The 8,855-nt window shown below is 43.6% G+C and overlaps 1 long non-coding RNA gene across 1 annotated transcript; it reads left to right on the plus strand.

The window, feature by feature from the left end:
* Positions 1 to 418: 418 nt before the first annotated feature.
* Positions 419 to 2,170, plus strand: LOC135533039 (uncharacterized). Its single transcript, XR_010454436.1, has 3 exons — positions 419 to 576; positions 702 to 760; positions 993 to 2,170. It is a non-coding gene; the product is annotated as an uncharacterized LOC135533039 (long non-coding RNA).
* The last annotated feature ends 6,685 nt before the right edge of the window (positions 2,171 to 8,855 follow it).

An 8,855-nucleotide genomic window follows, 5' to 3' on the forward strand; every position in this document is an offset into this window, starting at 1 on the left:
CTCTCTCTCTCTCTCTCCAGAGGTATCAGTCTCTCTCTCTCCGTCTCTCTCTCTCTCTCAGTCTCTCTCTCTCTCTCTCCAGAGGTATCAGTCTCTCTCTCTCTCTCTCAGTCTCCAGTCTCTCTCTCTCTCTCTCTCTCCAGAGGTATCAGTCTCTCTCTCTCTCTCTCTCTCCAGAGGTATCAGTCCTCTCTCTCTCGTCCTCTCTCTCTCTCCAGAGGTATCAGTCTCTCTCTCTCTCTCTCTCTCTCTCTCTCTCTCTCTCTCTCTCTCTCTCTCTCTCCAGAGGTATCAGTCTCTCTCTCTCTCTCTCTCTCTCTCTCCAGAGGTATCAGTCTCTCTCTCTCTCTCTCCAGAGGTATCAGTCTCTCTCTCTCTCTCCAGAGGTATCAGTCTCTCTCTCTCTCTCTCTCTCCAGGTATCAGTCTCTCTCCAGTATCAGTGTATCTTCAGACTTACCTAGCATCGTTGTCCGTCCTCTTCAGTCCTTTGGAGATGTGAGTCAGACTGTGTCTGAACTGAGAGAGAAACTAGAAGACTTCCTTAAAGGAGAATGGACCAAGATCTCCACTACAGGTGTGTTGAAAACAATAAGAACATCAACTTTAGACCATTGAAAGTTCCCTACTAGTCATATACATGTGGAATATGGTCTGATGATAACATTCCCTCTCTCTGTCAATGTGTTTGTGTGTCTGTAGTGAATATAGTGGATGTTGTACTGCCTCCAGAGCCAAGACCAGAGAACAGTTGTTACAATGTGAGTCTCTTTATTGTGAAGTAACTAACAGTCTCTTTTTTACTGACACTCCTAACAATCCCTCTAGAAATATATAGCAATAGTAGATCTAATCAAAGACTGGGTCTCTATCTGACTCCTCATATTTCTCTGATTTGATCTCTGCTGTGCTCTAATCAAAGACAGGGGAGATACAGTATCTGACTTAACTTATTGTTCTGACTCCCCTCGTTGGTCTCTGCTCTTCTCCCAGATTCCTGTCAGCTCACACTGGACCCAAACACAGCAGGCACACCTCTCTCTGTCTGAAGGGAACAGAAAGGTGACCTGTACAGGCCAAGTCCAACCATATCCTGACCATCCAGACAGATTCACCAACTGGTGGCAGGTTCTGTGTAGAGAGGGTCTGTCTGGACGCTGTTACTGGGAGGTGGAGAGGACTGGTGGTGTTGTTTATACAGCAGTCTCATATAAAGACATCAGCAGAACAGGGAGAGATGGTGGATTTGGATACAATAACAAGTCCTGGAGTTTAGAGTACGATAGTGATGGTTATTGTTTCAGACACAATAATGTTGAGACTAAAGTATCAGACCCTCAGTCCTCCAGAGTAGGAGTGTACCTGGATCACAAGGCAGGTACTCTGTCCTTCTACAGTGTCTCTGACACAATGACCCTCCTCCACAGAGTCCAGACCACATTCACTCAGCCCCTCTATCCTGGGGTTAGTGTCTATAATTATAATGGTTCTGCTGAGCTGGTTAAACTGTAAACTGATTTGTTATTAATTAAAATTCAATCCAATGTTTTAATCTTGTACATTTCCATGAATCATGATGTCTGGTGTTGATGTATATTGGTTGTCATTCAGAACCATTGATATGTTTTCTCAGTTGGTTCTCTGTCTCTATGTAATTCTCCTCAGTATCATTGATCAGCTTGTTGGCTCGGTCCTAATTGATGTGTTCTCTGTCACCTGGAGCTGCATGGAAAATGGTCCAGGAACTAAAGGACAATTCAGGACTAGTCAGCCCACTACAAGCTGGTATCACTTCCTTTCTACTAAACTATATGGTCTGGTTTCCCAGACACAGATGAATCCTAGTCCTGGACTAAACAGTATGTTCAATGTAGATGTCCAGGAAACCGGCCCTAAATGTGTCCTCTTTCATCCTCCCATACTGCTCAGTCCAGCAACATTAAACCTGTCCAGCAGGTGGTGCTGTTGACCAAACAATAAAACCAGCAGATATCTTGACTTGCAACTCAGTATATCAGTAATGTTCAGAATAGTACTTTAATATCATTGGAGATTGATGGTCTTTTTAATCCACTATCCAGAGTCAGGAACAGATGAAGTTAGGTCTGCTACTGTTCAGTGATTAAATATGATTTATGGTGATGGGAAATAATAAAAAACACTCAACTTCATCTAGTAATAGTTTTCCTTTGTTATTTATTCCAAGGTGTGTCTTTAACTTGTAAATGTATTGTGTGGAGGTGAGCTAGTGGTGTGGCTGATAGAATAGAATGAAGAGGGAGGAGGGGAGGAAGAGGGGAGGAGTGAAGGGCTGTTCAAGAAACCAGATGAGGAAGAGGAAGATGTTCAGGGGAATTACTGTCTCTGTTCCAAATGGTTCCCTATTCCCTACGTAGTGCACTACAGTGCTTCTGACCAGGTCTAAAGTAGTGTTCTACGTAGGGAATAGGGTGTAGATTTATTACAATATCATGCTTTAGTGTTTGGCACAAAAATACATTAGATCTCCACCCCCCACTTCCTGTCTGTCATCCCCCAGTTCTGTTAAGACTTCCTCTCATTGAACTGGGCCTCATTCTAAATGGTCACTTTGTCCATACTTTGTTCTATTGATAGTCCATACTGGTCTTTACTTGGTTCTACATATGGATTCTACTGGGCTTTACTATGGTTCTACAGTACCTGTATTGATAGTCCATACTGGTCTTTACTGGTTCTACATACAGTACCTGTATTGATAGTCCATACTGGACTTTACTATGGTTCTACATACCTGTATTGATAGTCCATACTGGACTTTACTATGGTTCTACATACAGTACCTGTCCATACTGGTCTTTACTATGGTTCTACATACAGTACCTGTATTGATAGTCCATACTGGTCTTTACTATGGTTCTACATACAGTATCTGATATCCATACTGGTCTTTATATGGTTCTACATACCTGTATTGATAGTCTTTACTATGGTTCTACATACAGTACCTGTATTGATAGTCCATACTGGTCTTTACTATGGTTCTACATACAGTACCTGTATTGATAGTCCATACTGGACTTTACTATGGTTCTACATACAGTATCTGTATTGATAGTCCATACTGGTCTTTACTATGGTTCTACATACAGTACCTGTATTGATGAGGGCCTTCTACATCCTGTATTGGCAGTAAAACCCTATAGACCTGAAAGGGACTGCAGTGTGCTCCAGTCTCCAGCAGGGGGCAGTAAAACCCTATGGACCTGAAAGGGACTGCAGTGTGCTCCAGTCTCCAGCAGGGGGCAGTAAAACCCTTTGGACCTGAAAGGGACTGCAGTGTGCTCCAGTCTCCAGCAGGGGGCACTAAACCTCTATGGACCTGGAAGTGAAAGTGAGGAGTAAAAATCAAAGGTGAATTTACATTGATGTTTCCACGGAGACCTGAATCATATCCACGAGGCGCCAAACTGAAGAAAATGAACTGAAACACGGAGGGACTAACTGAACTAAAATAATTCTGTTTTGCTACAGTGTTCTCTAACGAATAACACCCTGGATTCAAATACTTTTTGAAATCTTTCCAACACTTTGAGCATTTCCATTGTCCTCCAGGTGGGCGGGGTTTGTTTGTGCTTTTAGGACTTTTCTATTCGCTAATGCTCCCTCCATCCTATAAGAATCATTGATGTGTTGGATGAGCAGGGGGCAGTAAAACCCTATGGACCTGAAAGGGACTGCAGTGTGCTCCAGTCTCCAGCAGGGGGCAGTATAACCCTATGGACCTGAAAGGGACTGCAGTGTGCTCCAGTCTCCAGCAGGGGGCAGTAAAACCCTATGGACCTGAAAGGGACTGCAGTGTGCTCCAGTCTCCAGCAGGGGGCAGTAAAAGCTATGGACCTGAAAGGGACTGCAGTGTGCTCCAGTCTCCAGCAGGGGCAGTAAAACCCTATGGACCATTGCTCATGAAGTATTCAATATTATTATAAATAGTATTTGAACACATCTGTTACCACATGCAATAAGCCTGTAACGTCTTGTATGATCTTTGTTTGTACTTTTAGGACTTTTCTATTGGTTCCATTACAACTAACTCATTCAACCACTGCTTATTAAGTTTTCAAAATTATTTTGAAACATGTCTGTTTCCACGTGCAATCAGCCTGTAACGTCTTGTATGATCTCATCAGGTAAAGGTGTGTCAAATGGAAGGGCAAGTCTCACCACTGAGAGGAAAACATCACTGGTCCACCTCTGCATCAGGTCAGCTATGTTGATCAGTACTGTCCCAGGGATGCTGGGAGCAGAGATGAACTCCCTGACCTGGTATCATCTATGGAGTTGTCATTTTAATATCAGTTTAAGCCCATTACTGCTATAACACATAAACCATGTTAATAGAATGAAATGGATCCAGGTTCCATTTATTCTACATCAGATTTACTGCCTGTGGAACACTTCTCCATAGTGTCTGAAATCAAGATGACTGCAGGTCTGAATCCCAAACTAATGGGGGAAATGGATCCATCTAATAAGATGGTTTTTAGAGATATGGAGAAAAAACATCACAAACTGTACTATTGGGGTGAACAAATACCATTAACATACATACAAGGCATTCAGAAACATTTTGTTACGTTACAGCCTCATTCTACAATGGATTAAATAAATCATGTTCCTATTCAATCCACACACCATACCCCATAATGACATCACAATACTCCATAATGACCTCACAATACTCCATAATGACATCACAAGGTCTCATAATGACATCACAATACTCCATAATGACCTCACAATACCCCATAATGACATCACAATACTCCATAATGACCTCACAATACTCCATAATGACATCACAAGGTCTCATAATGACATCACAATACTCCATAATGACCTCACAATACTCCATAATGACATCACAATGTCTCATAATGACATCACAATACTCCAGAATGACCTCACAATACTCCATAAATACCTCACAATACTCCATAATGACATCACAAGGTCTCATAATGACATCACAATACTCCATAATGACCTCACAATACTCCATAATGACATCACAATACTGTTTTTTTTTATTTTTTGCAAATTATTAACCGAAGTACCTTATATAAGTATTCAGACCCTTTGAGACGTGAGATTGAGCTCCGGTGTATCCTGTTTCCATTGATCATCCTTGAGGTGTTTCTACAACGGGTTTGGAGTCCACCTGTGGTAAATTCCATTGATAGGACATGATTTGGAAAAGCACACACCTGTCTGTATAAGGTCCCACAGTTGACAGGTCATGTCAGAGCAAAATACCTCCAGGACCAAGGCCCTTCTCCCCCCATTGCTCAGTTTGGCCAGACGCCCAGCTCTTGGAAGGCCCTTCTCCCCCCATTCAGAAACATGAAGGAAATGGATCCATCTAATAAGATGGTGTTTAGAGGTATGAACCTTTCTATTGGGGTGAACCATCCCCTTAACATACAGTACCAGTCAAAAGTTTGGACACACCTACTCATTCAAGGGTTTTTCTTTATTTTTACTATTTTCTACATTGTAGAATAATAGTGAAGACATCAAAACTATGAAATAACACATATGGAATCATGTAGTAACCAACAACGTGTTCAACAAATCAAGTGGAGGCCCAGTCATCTGATGCAGCCCTGCATCACTCTCCTTGGTCAAATAGCCCTTGCACAGCCTGGAGGTGTGTTGGGTCATTGTCCCGTTGAAAAACAAATGATAGTCCCACTAAGCACAAACCAGATGGGATGGCGTATCACTGCAGAATGCTGTGGTAGCCATGCTGGTTAAGACTATCATGGTGGTGCCCCCGGCAAAGCACCATCACACCTCCTCCTCCATGCTTCACGGTGGAAAATACACATGCAGAGATCATCTGTTCACCTACTCTGCTTCTCACAAAGACACAGCGGTTAGAACCAGAAGTCTTAAATCTGGACTCAAAGGACATTTCCACCGGTCTAATGGCCATTAGTCGTGTTTCTCTGCCCAAGCAAGTCAGGGGCAGTGATCCCTATGGACCTGAAAGGGGCTGCAGTGTGCTCCAGTCTCCAGCAGGGGGCAGTAAACCCCTATGGACCTGAAAGGGGAAGTGAGGCGTTAAGTGTGATGCTATTGAACATTGCATCACTTAACCAGCATTCTGCAGCGATACGCCATCCCATCTGGTTTGGGTTTAGTGGGACTATCATTTGTTCTCACCTGATTGTCTATGAGGTGTACCAGGTGTGTCCCAACTTTGACTGGTCCTGTAGTTTCTGTAGTGCAGAAAGTATGATGCTGTCCTAGTTCTGCTCTGTGTTCTGCTCCAAGGAAAGACTCATCTCTGGACACTGTCACATACCCTGTTACCTGCTGCACTGGTCCCCGCCTGCTCTGGTCTGTCTCTCCCAGTCTGGTACAGGTGTCCTCTCCTGCTCTGGTCTGTCTCTCCCAGTCTGGTACAGGTGTCCTCTCCTGCTCTGGTCTGTCTCTCCCAGTCTGGTACAGGTGTCCTCTCCTGCTCTGGTCTGTCTCTCCCAGTCTGGTACAGGTGTCCTCTCCTGCTCTGGTCTGTCTCTCCCAGTCTGGTACAGGTGTCCCCACCTGCTCTGGTCTGTCTCTCCCAGTCTGGTACAGGTGTCCCCACCTGCTCTGGTCTGTCTCTCCCAGTCTGGTACAGGTGCCCTCGCCACTCTCTCTCTCCCCGTAGCTTTGCTCTCCTACATCACACATTTATGACTTGTTGACTGATCTGCTGTTGGACTATTTAGTGATTGTTACTATGTTTGTATTATTATTTAGGATTGTTTTTAGCTCATTTAATGAGGGTTCAGCGTTGTGTTGGCTACATGTCTTAGATTGCTTAGTGCTGTGTTTCTCTCAGATCAAAGATGAGGCAATAAAGGATCATGTTGCTGCTGTTCAAAGGAGAAACTACACTCTTGCTCTGTCAATGAGGAAATATGAGTTTCTCCCTCGAGTGTTGGGAGAAACTACACTCTTGCTCTGTCAATGAGGAAATATATAAATGTTTCTCCCTCGAGTTTTGGGAGAAACCACACTCTTGCTCCATAAATGCACGTGAGATCGATGCACATTTCTCCCAAACAACATGGGAGAAATGGGACTGTTGCTCTGACATGTCAGGACTGTTTTCTTGGTACTGAACCGTGTCCCTGGACTTTCCTCATCTCCTGAATGTTGTGGCGTTAAAGATTCTGGTGACGATGGATTGCCCTTCAAGTGCTGCCTATAAATCCACATGTTGGAACCCTCCATCTAGACCGGCCATTATCTAGCTGCTTCTACTGTCTGGAAATGTGCAGTCTGACCCAGGTCCTGACATCCTGTCCAATGAAGTAGTCAGAGCGGCCTGAAGTTTCTGCATGTGAATGTAATAAGTCTGCTGATGTAGTATGATTATGTGGATATATGGATAAAACCTGCCCACCCTGATGTATTTATGCTTTCTGAAACCTGGCTACAAAAATATATTGGCAGCAATGGTTATAATGTTTTAGGTGCAGATGGTCAATCTAAGGGTGGTGGTGTTGCTGTTTACGCAAAACACAAGATCTCAGCGGTCTGACTTCTACTCAACCTCAGCAAGTTGAATATCTGGGGTTGAACCTTAACCTTGGTTCCTGTTTAAATATGGTTGTATCTTGTTGTTACAGACCATCTGCTCCTGTTTAAATATGGTTGTATCTTGTTGTTATAGACCATCTGCTCCTGTTTAAATATGGTTGTATCTTGTTGTTACAGACCATCTGCTCCTGTTTAAATATGGTTGTATCTTGTTGTTACAGACCATCTGCTCCTGTTTAAATATGGTTGTATCTTGTTGTTACAGACCATCTGCTCCTGTTTAAATATGGTTGTATCTTGTTGTTATACATTTACATTTAAGTCATTTAGCAGACGCTCTTATCCAGAGCGACTTACAAATTGGTGAATTCACCTTCTGACATCCAGTGGAACAGCCACTTTACAATAGTGCATCTAAATCATTAAGGGGGGTGAGAAGGATTACTTATCCTATCCTAGGTATTCCTTGAAGAGGTGGGGTTTAAGGTGTCTCCGGAAGGTGGTGATTGACTCCGCTGTCCTGGCGTCGTGAGGGAGTTTGTTCCACCATTGGGGGGCCAGAGCAGCGAACAGTTTTGACTGGGCTGAGCGGGAACTGTACTTCCTCAATGGTAGGGAGGCGAGCAGGCCAGAGGTGGATGAACGCAGTGCCCTTGCTTGGGTGTAGGGCCTGATCAGAGCCTGGAGGTACTGCGGTGCCGTTCCCCTCACAGCTCCGTAGGCAAGCACCATGGTCTTGTAGCGGATGCGAGCTTCAACTGGAAGCCAGTGGAGAGAGCGGAGGAGCGGGGTGACGTGAGACAGGTTATAAACCATCTGCTCCTGTTTAAATATGGTTGTATCTTGTTGTTATAGACCATCTGCTCCTGTTTAAATATGGTTGTATCTTGTTGTTACAGACCATCTGCTCCTGTTGGCTCTCTGGATTGTATTTTCATATTATCACAGCATGTCAACTCTGAGTTTGTCCTGATAGGTGATCTGAATCAGGACTGGTTAACATCTAGCTCTGATCAACTCTCAATTCTATCCAATACCCAGAATCTCACTCAGATTGTCAACAGTGTAACGAGGTTGAATATAAAGTTTCCTCTGAAATCCTCTTTGATTGATTTGATCTGAACCAAAACTGCTCATCGTTTTAATGCTTCTGGTATTTGATCACTGTGCTATTGCCTGTGTGAGAGATGGTCAAATTCCTAAACATCCTCCACATGTCATTATGAAAAGAAACCAGAAGCTGTTTGATACTCCAGGTTTTACATGATGTATCCAGAATTA

This window comes from Oncorhynchus masou, unplaced genomic scaffold, assembly GCF_036934945.1.
Source record: "Oncorhynchus masou masou isolate Uvic2021 unplaced genomic scaffold, UVic_Omas_1.1 unplaced_scaffold_2173, whole genome shotgun sequence".
Taxonomy (NCBI): Eukaryota; Metazoa; Chordata; class Actinopteri; order Salmoniformes; family Salmonidae; genus Oncorhynchus; species Oncorhynchus masou.